This window comes from Adiantum capillus-veneris, chromosome 3 (assembly GCF_014529385.1).
Source record: "Adiantum capillus-veneris isolate H3 chromosome 3, ASM1452938v2, whole genome shotgun sequence".
NCBI classification, from domain to species: Eukaryota; Viridiplantae; Streptophyta; class Polypodiopsida; order Polypodiales; family Pteridaceae; genus Adiantum; species Adiantum capillus-veneris.
In genome coordinates, this window is record NC_140933.1 from 71,841,515 (window position 1) to 71,856,762 (window position 15,248).

Below are 15,248 nucleotides of genomic sequence, written 5' to 3' on the forward strand. Positions count from 1 at the left end.
CTAGTTGCATAAAGACAAACTGGAGCATGCGTGACCATGCATGAGGCTCAACTATTTCAAAAAATAACTGAGAACTATGTACCCTAAGTCTAGTGCCCATATTTCAGCTACATACATCAATGCCGACAACCGGAGTGACCAAAGTAATAAATAGCCACCCCTTTGTTCGAGCAACAATTACACAATTATATCTTGGCCTCTCTCTCTCTCTCTCTCTCTCTCTCTCTCCCCCCGCCACTCCCTCTTTGGATATAATTGTACATAACAATGTTGAACTCTACTTTAAACGGTAATATATTAAGAAGACCAACCACAACAAGCAACAAATATAAACAATCGTGACAATGCCATAAAAAACATAAATTGAGAGAAACACCAAGAAAATTTTTCAACACAAAAAGGTTTATATCATGAAGCATGGAATGTAACTCATGAAAGTTACATCATGGTTGAGGTTGCAGCCATGGCCCATGTGGTGGTGGTTGTGGTGGGCCCAAAGATGGAGGGAGAAAAAGTGGCCTATGTAGTGGTGGATGATGTATTTACAGAAAATCAATTGGACTTCATGTGATGGGCATCTTGGCAAAAAAGCCAATGGTGCAAAGTGGTTTAACAAGTCAAAACATAAGTTGAATTGTGAGATGATGGCTACAAGAAGGTTATGCACAACAAAAAAGCGTTGACTATGAAGAGATTTTTGCTCCCATTTGTTGTATGACTATTGTTCATTCTGTATGAGATTGACAAGCTATTTTTGATGGAATGTACATCAAGCACACATTGTTACTACTTTCTTGAATGGTGATATATTTGAGGAAGTATATGTAACATGAACTCGTGCTTTTGTAAAAAAGGATAAGAAAAGAAAGTGTGCAAAGGCAAGAAATTTTTATATGGGTTGAAGCTGTATCCTTGTGCTTAGTATGAGAAAGTTGAAACTCATTTACTTAAACAAGGCTTTTGTGATAATCTAACTAAAAGCTCTTTGTATGTCAACCATGAGGGTGATAAATATCTCCTCATCGTTTGTACGTAGATGATATTTTTATTTTACCAGTCCAAATGAGACTCATTATGGAATTCAAGGTTGAATTGAATGCTACTTTCAAGATGAAAGATTTGGGGCTTTTGTATCATTACATGATAATATACTTCAAACAGTGTGATGGAGGTATTGCTTTGTGTCAAGCAAGATACATAGAGACATTACTATGTACGTTTGGACTTGAGGAGTGCAAACCTATTGCTACTCCAATGGAAATAGGTTTGAAATTGAGGCTTCATGATGTTGGAGATCTTGAGGATGTAACCTTTATCAGACTATTGCTGGATGCTTTTAATGATATGTGCGATACTAGGCCAGATAATTAGTTTGCAATCTCAAAGAACAACAGATTTATGCATAGCCCATGGTCTAAGAATTAGCAAGCTGTCAAAAGGATATTTCGCTACTTGAGTGGCACTTTATGTCTTGGGTTCTTTTATCCCAAGGAGGGATCATTATTGCCAATTTTGCATGCTTTTTCAGACTTAGATTGGGCTTGTTGTTATGACACATGAGTGTCCACAAGTGGTTTTTGTTTCATGCTTAGCAGCTCATGTATATCATTGTTGAGCAAGAAGAAACATATTATGGCAACTTCTAGTTGTAAGGTTGACTATAGGACCTAGTCATCACAACTATGGTTGAGTGTGTATGGCTTTAGATGCTGTATAACTTATTTGGGTATTGGACAAGACACTGCCAACATCATCTACACCAGCAATTAGAGCACATTGACAGTTGCGAGGAACCCAAATTTTCATGCTCTCACAAAACAGATTGAGGTGCATTATCTCTATGTTAGGGAGAGACTCTCAGCGTGAGAGATCAGCTTAACTTATGTGCCAACACCACAAGACAACTTTGTAGATTTATTCACAAAGGCATTGCCTCGGGAGAAGTTTGAAGATTTTCACAAAGATTTGGGCTTGCTTCTCTTTGTGTATTGATCATGTCCTTAGGGCATGGTAGTTTTGTATACACTATGTACCAGATCTCATTCACTACATCACTCTCAGGGGGGATTTTTTACCATATATGTGTATTGATCATCTCCTTAGGGCATGGTAGTTTTTTATATAGTATGTTCCATATCTCATTCACTACATCACTCTCATGGGGGATTTTTTACCATATATGTATACACTTAGGACCAGCAGGGCACTTTTCCCCTCACTAGGAGGTTTTTTTCCCCCGTGCTTTGTATACATGCCCATCACTCTAGGACTATCTTATCTTTCTACTTGTGCACTAAGCTAGATACTCTCTTTTGCATGCCTTGAGCTCCTTCATCTTCTCTAGCTCCAAGATGGGTGTGTGTTCTGCAACCCTAATTCCAACACACAATTTTCTTGCACATGCTAGTCCATACATATGCAAATATTGGTGATTTAATTGATCCACTAAATATTATATCTTGATTGTGTTTTTAATGATCTTCCTTTCATTATGTATTACTAATGTGTTATTTTTTCCTTCCTAGGGTTTTTACACTAATACTTACCATGTTTGTACATGATTGAGATAAGCCCTAGGTTGTTCACTTCTACGATCATGGCGTGGGAGGGATAATTGCAGATGGGGAAGGATTCAACATTGATGACGATTGGATTTGTGAGCCATTTTGACATTCTCCATGGACTCTCAATAGCAACATGGTAGCATTTTATTTTGAGTAAAGAGCCTTTCTTGATGAGTTAGCAAGCACCCTCATGCCAAATAAATAAGAACCAAAAATATAATTTTCATGTTGTCTCATTACAAGTGGCTTCTAGCAACATTCACCCAAGTCGGTGATGTAGTGCTAGATTGTCTTTCTGGTTGTGGTGGCTTGGCATTGTAATGTTTGCCTCTACAGAGACATTGCATTAGCATTGAGATAGATGTCAGGATTTTTCAAGACTTGTCAATGCCTACCTAGAGATCTTGGTTTGACTATTTTATTCAATGATGTGTCAACATCCATGTAGATGGAGCCACCCTCAACGTAGCCATAGGGAGGACCTCCATGGCATATGCTACCTTTTTACCTACCCTAGGCACACATCACCTTCCAGTGGCACCTTGGCCACTATATGGACCACCACAACGCTATCGCATGATTATGGGACGTAGCAAGGAAGTAACCATAACAAATTTCTACAAACACAACATATTGGCAAAATTCAAATGCTCAAAACATACATGCCAAAGTTTTTCATATGAAAGAGCCTTTGAATACACAACTGTATTTGAAAAATTTATCCCGCACTTTCCATACAAAGTAAGCTTTGTAGCCCATGACACAAAATGCCAAAATCTACAACAATTTCATCGCTAGAGCTAAGGTCATGAACTATATATCTGCCATCCAAAAATGTGACAAAAGTCCAAGTCTTGCAAGTACAGATACAAACAAAAGGTTACTTTTTATCCTTGGTACATAAAATGCATCAAAAAGTATGATAGTGAAACTATTTGCACAACTAGCACAATTTTTCCAAGCCCCTGGATCGGATAAGAGGCATTGTTGGCACAATTGACTATATTCCCATGAGGGATAGCCTTAAGAGAGGTAAATAAGATAGGATGCAAATTAATGTACTGTGTCGCATCACTATCAAAGTACCAAACATGTGACTTTGTAGCAATTGACATACATGCATCATGGAAAAAAGGATGATAAGTACACTCTACACTAAATACCCATTCTGCATCTAAATCATCACAATATCCATTTATAGAATATTATGCAATAGCTATATTGGTGGAAGATCCTTCCTCTTTCTTCTTGGCTTCTTTTACCTTCAACTTAGGGCATTGCTTTATCAAGTGATCATTATCCTTGCAATAATGGAAATGCATATTCTTCTGCCTTTTTCACAAGAATTTCTAGACAAGTTGCTACTATCAAAAGCACTAGACATAGATGATTTGCTACTCATAGAAGAACCATGAGAAGTGGCTACATGGTTGTTACTAGTCATCTTCTTTCTTGAAAGTGATTTTCTGTAATAGCAATGTACATAATGCATCAAACTTGATAGCTTGAGGGTTTCCTTGGGTCATAAGTCTCCAAGTGCTAGCAAAAGGCTACTGGAAATGCATCTATAACAATTTGTGTAAGTGAATTGTCAGAAATGCAGAACTCAATTGCTCATTGATATCCTTGATATCAACAAGAAAAATGTCCATGTCATCTTCCTCTTAATTAATCTTAGACTCCAGTTATGAGAAGCAATGCAATTTTTTCTTCATTGCGACTTGCATAAAGACCTACTAGAGTATCCCAATCCTAATTTGCTGAGTTTGATAAGTAAATACGAGGAGTAATAGTGTGTTTCATGGATAATGAAATCATTGCATGAGCTTATGCATCTCTAATCCCAACGAGATTGCTTAGTTGTAGGAAAAACAAGTCTAGCAACAATAGATCTGCTAGAATCTACAACATCTTCAATGGAGCGTGTATCCACTGAAGGAAGACGTACGTCAATTCCCTACACATCATTATAGATGCCCTTTGAAACAAGAACATGCATAATCATGTAAGTCCACATTGGGTAATTATCCACATCCAATTGATCCACAATAGTAAACATTTTGAAAACATGTACGTTGTTGTCAGCCATGGCGAGTGATTACACCTAATATAAAAACTACCTTAAAAGAGGAAAAACAAACTAGGACTAATAGGTGCTATATAGCACAACCCAAAGAGACCTATGAGGAAGCTGTTCAGCAAAAAATTGTGCTAATAGAAATTCTACACAAAAGGAAGAAATTACCTATGAGATATTGCATGAAGTGGAAAATAGAGGTCCATCCAATTAATCCTCAATAGAAAACATTTTGAAAACATCTATGTTGTTGTCAGCCATGGCGAGTGACTACACCTAATATAAAAACTACCCTAAAGGAGGAAAAACAAAGTAGGATTAATAGGTGCTATATTGCACAACCCAAAATTCTACACAAAAGGAAGAAATTACCTATGTAATATTACTTGAAGTGGAAAATAGAGGTCGAAATGAGCTTGAATGAAAAATTTGAGCACACCAAGATGACGTTGGAGAGGGGGAATGAGGAAACACACCCGGCACACAAACAAGGGACTCTCTACACCTCAGAGTATCCACAACACCCCTATCCTCTCAGAAACACCTTCAAAAAACACACTATGAACTAGCAGACCACCGCTTGGTCACTTTCCAATGCTTACACACTCCACAAGACCACCACACAATGCACACCTAATGTCACAGTTCGTCTCTACCCTTGCACAGGCACACAACCGCTCAATATTAATCTCACACAAAGCACCACCAGTCTGGGGGGGCACACACATCCACATTGCTGGCACCGCGGGGAAACACAAGAGAAGAAGAAAGAGAAAGGGGGGAAGGGGAAACGACAACAAAATTGGGCAATAGTGGCTTGATTACACTTCAAAAGGCACATGCAAAGCTTGCACTGTCATCCAAATGGCCATTTTTATGAGAAAGTACAAAGGGGGTTGACAGGCACACTCCTCTATTAAAAACTCCACTCTGCAGACCTCAAACGACACCAAAAAAAGCCCCTAATTTGATTAAAAATTGACTTTTATAGTGAGGGGCCTTTAACTTTAGAAACTTTCCTTTAAATGGTCCATTTGGCATCCATTTTTGGCATCTTTGGAAGGGGGGAGCACCCCTTGCTTCATACGCTCTCTTTGCTTGTGCTAGAGAGGGGGTGCTCGCTTGAGAGAGGGGTGCACTAGCAACATCGCTAGTGCCCCTTGGTATTTTTGAATTTATTATTCACTTTATTTATTTTCTCCCAACCTTACCTCCTGTCACCTTTGAATTTGCCCCTCTAGGCCTTTGACCCACCTGCTCTCCATCTGCCTACTTTGGTCGGCTTAATTTTCCAACCTTGGATTCCCTCTTTCCTTCCATTTGGTCTGCCCTTGGACTGGCCCTTTGACTACCTGCTTTGAACTGCCTCCATTTGGTACCCTTTGTCCATCTAGTCCGGCCTTGGTGCTTTTGGAGCGTTCTCTCTCTCTCTCTCTCTCTCTCTCTCTCTCTCTCTCTCTCTCTCTCTCTCTCTCTCTCTCTCTCATGTACCCGGAGGGGGGAGGGGGAGGGGGGGGGGGGGCACTAGCGATATCGCTAGTGCACCCTCCCTTGCTCTCCATCTTGGCTCAAAATGTTGGGGCCCCATCAGGTGTGGGAATCTGTCCCTCAAGGGCATATGCCACATCATCCATGTAAACCAGATCCGCTGCAGGTGCCGCCTACTACCGGCCAGCCCCACTGCCACTTGCCAAAACCCTCCAAGCTCAGCCCCTGTGCTCGTGAGTGCCACTTGACAGAGCTAACATAGGACCGCGAGCGACACCACCATAGCCACGTGGAGAGAAGCTCTCTCTCTCTCTCCCTTGTACACTCCCATAATGGCCCATGACCTTAGACTTATACACCGACTTTTGTGCTTTGAGATCACATATGGGATTTTCCCATTGCCATGTGGCAGCCTGCGATCCATTGCCTTTGAAACCCCCCCCTAGATCATCACAAACTTCCAAGAAAACCTTAATTTTTCACCCCAACTGTAGTCCCCCCCAATTCTTGCTCACAAGCGCGATGGCCAAGCCGTGTTGGATCCCCATTTTGCCGGCTATGAACCCCCTAATCTCCTCATAAATTGGGCCTAGTCATGGCCTCCAACTGACGCACTGAAAACATGAGAAAATTATCTGGCTGCTTACCCACTGATTGCACCAAACTTCTAATGGGCATATCTCACCGTCCGAGAACCTGATGAACAAGCCATCAAATCCTGTCAAATCCTCACAGTGTCCACTACCTTCTCAAGCCTTGTCAAGTGCCAAAAACCACCAGATGTCATGGTTCCCAATGCAATCGGGCGGACACATCACTGACCCTCAACAAATTTTCAATTGACCATAACTTTCTTTGTAAAGCTCTGATTCGCAATCCGAAAGGACATGCTCCATAACTCGAGCTTTTCACATGTATCCACTAACATCAACTCTAGCCACTTGTCCCCATCTGCCCTGTCCGTCTTAGATCTGCTAGACCTTCTAACTTCAGGCTTGAATATCTTGCACTCCGTGGATCCATTTGACGAGCCGTCTGGACCAACTTCTAGAGCACATCGAGCACTACATTTGAGGACACTGATAGAGCACTTTGGACACTTGAACATGTTATCCCAATTGGCCCATTTTGGGACCTTTTTGGCCTAAAAAACCACATCATGCATACATTTCCCCTACCTTTTGGCTACCCAGGAGCTTGATACCTATTGAAACCCTTTGTCCTGCACTTGTGCACACCTCTAGCACTGCTTAGCACCACTTCCAGCCTTGACCAACTTTGTCTGTACCATCGTTGCCTAGCCCCCTTGTCGAACATTCATGTTTGACCAAAATCATATTTACAGAACTTAAAAATTGGCACACCAAACTGACAACTCAAAGCACTTCCAAAACCACAACCCTATGTACAGGCTATGTACAAAAGCTTCATCTCCTCCGCACACTGCATACTTTAGGTGGGCTGCCCACCCCCCTTGGATACAATTCAATGCACCCTAGGCACTAGACTTCTTTCAAAATACAATTTGAGCCGCACACCGTTCACCCTGTGCCTAAAAAGCTTACCATTTGCTCTTACCAGTTGATAGGTCCCATTTGGGAAGGTCTTCCGCACTTTATATGGACCCATCCACTTCTTTTTAGACTTGAAATTCTCATACTTCATCACCCAGCTGCATCTCCCTATCCAAAAAACTTGGCTTGGCCTTTCCCACTTGTTCCTCCTGCTGCTTCACATTGTGATCCCTTGCTACCTTCCCATCTAGCTGCAAAACATGCATACCCACTTCTTCAGCCTCATCCATAGACCATGGAATGAGCCGCCCTTGAAGTTCTCCATAGCATGTTTCTTTATCAACCACATTCGAACCGCTTGGTAGAAAATACTCTATAGCACGACCGCCGACACCAGGAAAGCCTTGCAGTCTATGTAAAGATATTTGCAAAGCAACCTTCAATAGAATACTCATCAATAGCACAACGCCAAGCTCTAGTACCTGGCCATTTGCATCCATCTGCGGCATGGCTAAGCATATCTATTCTCTTTGTAAACTGATATTTGAAGACCCTCTCACTAGTTCAAGGACTGGGCTCCACACCCAACTCTTTAGCCTCAAGAATCGGCTTTGCTAAATCTCCAACCTGTTCACCATAGACTAGGCTAAGTTGATCATCTCCTAGCTTTGGAAGTGCCACTTCACTCACACAATCTATCTCCATTTTCCCTCCCAACACCTGCTCTACCATCGCACCATTGGACAGGCAAGACAAAAATTCATCCCATACTTCTTCTTCGACAAGGTCAGTAGTGCTCTTCTCATCTGCACAAAAATCCTCTATGGTGACTCCAAAAAAATTTGTATTAATGTTTAGCAAATCCTCCTCGCTTTCCTCTTCCTTGATGCTAGTATAGCCTTTATCATAGGCTGTCTCCATCTCCTACTCGTAGCTTGTCACGTCATCTTCATTTTTAGCCGCAATGGGATGAGAATTACTCTCCTTGGTCTTCAAATCTAGCACAATCTGCTTCCCTTTCTCTTGTTCACGAAAAGTCAACACTTTGCTCTTCTAGTCTTGCTTAGCACCTATTGCCAAAAGCCATGGCCTACCCAAAATGATGGGATAAGAATTATCACCCGCCTTCATCACAAAAAAATTCTATCAGGCACTCTATGCCCATCACCTTGATCTTCACATATTGCACCACACCCAAGCACCTAGCTTTAGTATGGTTGGCCATCCTCATGCGCACATTCGACTTGGCTACCGCCTTGACTCCCATCTCCTTCATGGTTTCTTCCGTCATGACACATACATGTGCTCCACCATCTATGCATGCATGTACTTGCATCCTTTTCTCAATGACCACATCTACTAGTGGAAGAACATCAGCGGGGTTACCTACCCTCAAGGCCATATTTTGGACCACGTGCACATTCCCCTTAGCTCTTGGCAACCTTGTGCTAACACCTGTAGACCATTGCCTTCTCAATTTGGAATTTAAAGCCAACAATTGAACAAAAGTAATGTTTGGTTTTTGATTTTGAACATCACTTACCAGATTGTATTCTAGGAACCCACGTCCCAATTGGAAATCTGCTTGCTTGATCTTGAGGCGTCTCCTTCTTTTGCTAGTCTCAGGTTGCTCTCTACGCTTGTATACCTTGTCTTTACCCTTGCGGGCTCTAGTCTCCCGCTCAATCTCTGTCTCCTTTTGGCTCTTGCCCTATTATTGGACAAAATCTTGACATCCTGCTTAATCCACCCTGATAATATTCACCCTTGGGACTTCACCTCCATTTGGCGGAGTTGGCTGCACAGGATTCTCCACTGTTTGCTCTCTTGGACCATTGAACTACCCTTGACCTCAGCCTTTGCCAAACAGTGGGTATATACCTCCTATCTCTCTTGGCGATTGAGGACAATCAGGCGCACAATGGCCCTCTTCTCCACAATTGTAGCATCTACTTGGCAGCGGCCTTGCCCTGCCTCTTGGTCCCCTTGGCTGTCATCTATCCATTATGCTTAGCCGCAACTCTTGCATCTTCTCAGACAAATCTTGCACCGTGCATACCCAATTTTGCAGCACAATGGCTACACCTCGATTTCCATGATTCTCCTCATGCATAGCTTCTCTTGGACTCTGCGGTTGAAGGGGGTCCATCGTCTCATAGCCCAACACACCCTGCTCTATCTTCGTCTTTATCTTTTTGCTCTTTGACCGTGCGATTGCTACAACACCATTGTAATTTTTTGGGATTTCAAAATCGACCTTCTCTCTCACTTTAGGTTGCAGACACGCCATGAACTTATCCAGCTTGAATAGTCCCCATTAGACAATTGCATGGCTCTTGATAATTATGCCCAACACTCTTCAAAATGACCCAAAAATAAATTGAACTCTTCACTTACATCTTGCTTAAGCGCCTTCAGTTTTTCATCCATCTCGACTGGGGACGTCGCCTCCTTGTGAAAATTATAAAGAAATCTCGCTCGTAGAGCCGGCCATGCTTGCCTAGGCTCGCCTTCCAGAGCTTCATACCAAACTATAGCTTTTTCATGCATTACCAAAGGAAATGTCTGCATTTTGCTATCCTCGTTCGACATACGCAGTGGTAGCATATACAACTCAAAATCCGACATCCACTCATCCGGACTCTCCTCGCATGTGAAAATCGGTCCATAGTGTGTTGCCGCCATGACTTCCAACGTGAAAAATTGCTTCTTTTTTATCAACTGGGAGCAATTAGTGTGCTCCTTCGTGGGGGCACCAGAAGATGGAGAGGAGGAATGGGGGAACACACCCGACACACAAACAAGGGCCTCTTTATAGATCAGGGTATCCACAAGACCCCTATCCTCTCAGAAACACCTTCAAAAAACACACTATGCACTAGCAGACCACCTGCTGTTGCTCACTTCCCAATGCTTAAACACTCCACAAGACCACCACACAAGGCACACATAATGTCACAGCCTGTGTCTACCCTTGCACACACACACAACTTCTCAATCTCACTCTCTCACACAAAGCACCGCCTGTCCGAGGAAGCACACACATCCACGCTACCGACACCACAAGGAAACACAAGAGCAGGAGAAAGAGAAAGGGGGGAAGGGGAAACGACATCAGAATTGGGCAATAGTGGCTTGATAACACTTCAAAAGGCACATACAAAGCTTGCACTACCATCCAAATGTCCATTTTTATGAGAAAGTACAAAGGGGGTTGATAAACACACTCCTCTGTCAAAAACTCCACTCTGCATGCTTCAAACGACACCAAACCAGCCCCTCATTTGATTAAAAATTGACTTTTATAATGGGGGGCCTTATCTTTAGAAACCGTCCTTTAATTGGTCCATTTGGCATCCATTTTTGGCATCGTTGGAAGGGGGAGCACCGCCTTGCTTCATCTGCTCTCTTTGCTTGTGCTAGAGAGGGGGTACTGGCTTGAGAGAGGGGTGTCACTAGTGCCCCTTGGTAATTTTGAATTTATTATTCATTTTATATATTTTCTCCTTACCTCCTTTCACCTTTGAATTTGTCACTCTAGACCTTTGACCCACTTGCTCTCCATCTGCCCACTTTGGTCGGCTTGGCTTTGCCATCCTTGGATTCGCTCTTTCCTTCCATTTGGTCTTGGACTGGCCCTTTGACTGCCTGCTTTGAGCTGCCTCCATTTGGTACCCTTTGTCCATCTAGTTCGGCCTTGGTGCTTTTGGAGTAGTCTCTCTCTCTCTCTCTCTCTCTCTCTCTCTCTCTCTCTCTCTCTCTCTCTCTCTCTCTCTCTCTCTCTCTCTCTCTCTCTCTCTCTCTCTCTCTCTCTCTCTCTCTCTCTCATATGTACTGGGGGCGGGGGGGGGGCTAGCGATATCGCCATTTTTTTGGATCTGAACCCCCCAGTCTCCTCGTTATTTGGGCCTTGTCGTCGTGGCCTCCAACTGACACACTAAAAACATGAGAAAATTATCTGGCTCCTTCTTACCGTTGATTGCACCAAACTTCCAATGGGCATATCTCATTGTCTGAGAACCGGATCAACGTGTCGTCAAATACTGTGAAATCCTCATAGTGCCCACTACCTTCTCGAGCCTTGTCAAGTGCCAAGAAACACAAGATGTCACGGTTCCCAATGCAATCGTGCAGGCACATAACTGATCCCCGATAAATTTTCAATTGACCATAAGTTTCCTTGTAAAGCTCTGATTCGTCAACCAAAAAGATAGGCACGCTTCATAACTTGAGCTTTTCACGTTTATCCCTTAACATCGGATCTAGCCACTTGTCCCTATTTGCCGTGTCTGTCTCAGATCTGCTAGACCTTCTAACTTCAGGCTTGAATATCTTGCACTCCAGGGCTTCATTTGACAAGCCGTCTGGACCAACTTCTAGAGCACATCAAGCACAACATTCAGGACACTGATAGAGCACTTTGGACACTTGAACCCATTATCCCAACTAGCCCATTTTGGGACCTTTTTGGCCTAAAAAGCCACATTAGGCATATATTTTCCCTACCTTTTGGATGCCCATGACCTTGATACTTGTTTAAACCCTTTGTCCTACACTTGTGCAGACTTCTAGCACTACCTAACACCACTTCTGGCCTTGACCAACTTTGTCTGTACCAACGTTCACCAAAGATCATACAAATTTGACAACATGAGTAGAGAGTTGTTGGGAATAGTACTAGGAGTGCTCTGATACCACTTGTTGGAATTAGGGTTGCAAGGAAGCACACACAACTTGGAGAAGATGAAGAAGCTGAAGGCACACAATAGAGAGTATATTGATCAATGCATTAAAAAAAATATAAGATAGCCCTAGAGTGATGGGAATATATACAATGCGTGAGAAAAAACCCCTCCTAGTGAGGGAAGTTTCCCTTCCATTGTTGGTTATTGGAGAAAGGGCATCCTTGGGTTGGTTGGGTGTTGAATTGGAGATTTTACCCCTTGTGATTATATTTTTTGTGAAGTGCTGCCATAAATCAATACCATATGAACCATGATTGCAAAAACATAAAATCACTTAACGGCATAGCTATAAGAGAACTTATCATGGTATGCCTTTTCCTTTACCTCTAGAAACTCACCATTGGGATAGCCAAAGAACCATGGACAACAACCTCTCCATGTGCTGAATGGATCCCTATCTCCTCTCTCTTTGACTCGACCAAAGCGTCACATGGATGCTCAAGAGCTAGAAATTGGCATGCTACCATATTGGTGTAGTGCCACCACCTATGATGAAGAACCATTAAACCTAAACCTATGAATTTCAAATGAAGATTAAACTATTCAGTTGTACTATTCTTTAGGGTGAGTACCTATAGAACAATTGTCGCACAATGCTTGTAAAGTGTAGTTGATGTTCCATTTCTTGGGTAGTTTTGATTTTCCAATTCCCTCGCATAATTCTTTTTGAGAAGCGCATCATGTGATGTGCTTCAGCCAAAGTAAGATCCAACCACATGTAGATCTTTCATGGACCTTTTGTATTGCATGATTCACGGTCTCTAGTTTCTTATTCTATCTTAAAGTTGCTTAGGGTTGGCTGCTTTAAACGGGCTTAGGGCCACGTTATTTTAGCCATTTTAGTTTGCTTAGGTAGGTTTGTTTGCTCTAAATTGGCTTAGGGCCATGTTAATTTGATCATTTTAGTCCACTTAATGTCAGCAACTTTTGGTTTGGTCGCTTAGAGTTGGCCAAGTAAAGACACTTAGTGTCGGTCATGTAAAGCCACTTAGGGTTGGCCACTCTAAATTGCATTAGGGCAACATTGGTTTGGTTGTTTCACTTTCCTTAGGGCTAGCTGCTTAGGGTTAGTGGATTTTGGTTTGGCCACCAGAAGTTTTGGCCGTGTAAAGCTGCTTAGAGTTGGTCGCTTTAAACCGGCTTAGGGCCAAACCAAGGCGGTGAGAGAGGGAAAGGGGAACACAATGAGCACACATTAAATTTCCTCTTATAGCTTAAGGTATCCACAACACCCCTATCATCTCAGAAAACACCAATCCACCCCGAATGCACCACAACTACTCGATACATCACTTCCAACACACACTGCACTCTAGTTTTACTCTCATTGCACCACACAATGATTCACGGGCACACACTTTTGCAAGCACCAACACCCACACAAAGAGCAAGAGAAAAGGAGGGAGGAAGGGGAAAAAATGACACCGAAAGGGAGGGAATGTCTTGGTATTGCTTAGCAAAGAGATACTATAACCATCACAATGCCAAAATACAAAACAAAACATCTTTTTTTAAGTTTTTCAACAAACTTGGGCGGCCAAGCAGTTTCAAATCTCTCAAAAGAGATCAAAGACGACCTAGCTTCCGAGCTTCATAACTTCAAAAGACCAAGCTTTTGAGCTACTCAATTTCAAAGCTTCTTTGAGCATCCTTCGAGCTCCATACCTCTTTCTGACATCACAAATTCCAAGCATTCCAAGGAAACATCAAAGGCTTGTGACAAATCGAAGTTCGTAAGGTGAATTTCAAACTACGTCTAAACATCAAATCAAGGTAATTTTTTTAAATTGCCTCTTGTAAAGAGGTGCTTTATAAAGTTTTTGGTGAATAGTGATTTCACAATCAAGATTAATATTAAGCTCGCACCTGCACTATTTTCTTTGTAAAATTGAGTAAGGCATTGCCATAGAGAGAGTCTCTCTATCGATATGACCAAGTCCTTGGCATTTTTCACAAGCACTTGCATCATTGAAGAAAAAGGAATTATAAAATTTAATGGGGAGGGTTTCCATACCTGGAAAACTAAGCTAAGGGGATATCTAATGAAGAAAACATTATGGGGTGTAATAAAACCACCTCTCAGTGATCACAAAGGCACACAAACCAAGGCATCTACTGCACTCAATCAAGAGAAAATGAACAAGGACTTGGCATCATAATTACTGCACTCCATGATAATTCTGTACATTTTATAGATGAGTGCACACATGTATATGAGGCCTGGCAAGTTTTGGAAAAGAATTTTGGAGCTAGAGTCAAATGGAGTAAGGTTAGCCTAAAAAGGCAACTTAACAAACTTCTTGGAATTAGGGTTGCAAAGAAATGCACACAGCTTGGAGAAGATGAAGGAAGCTTAAGGCACACAATAAAGAGTGTATTACTTAGTGTGCAATGGAAAGATAGATAGCCCTAGAGTGATGGGCGTATATACAATGCTCTGGGGGAAAAACCTCCAAAGAGGGAAAAAATGCCCTGGTGGTCCTAGTGTGTTCACACACATCACTACCACATGTATATGGTAACAAATCCCCCTGGAGTGATGCGATGAACGAGAGCTGGCACATGAGTAAAGGGAAGTGCCATGCCCTGAAGACATGATCAGTCCACAAAGGAGAGTAAGCCCAAGGCTTTGCGGAAAGCTTCAATATTCTCACAAGACAATGCCTTTGTGAAAAGATCTGCAAGGTTGTCCTGTGTTGGCACATAAGCCAAGCTGATCTCTCCTGCTGAGAGCCTCTCCCTGACATAGTGGTAATGCAACTCAATGTGCTTTGTGCGAGCATGAAAAACTGTGTTCCTTGCAACTGCCAATGCGCTTTGACTGTCAGTGTAGATAGTGTTGGCAGTGTCCTGTCCAACA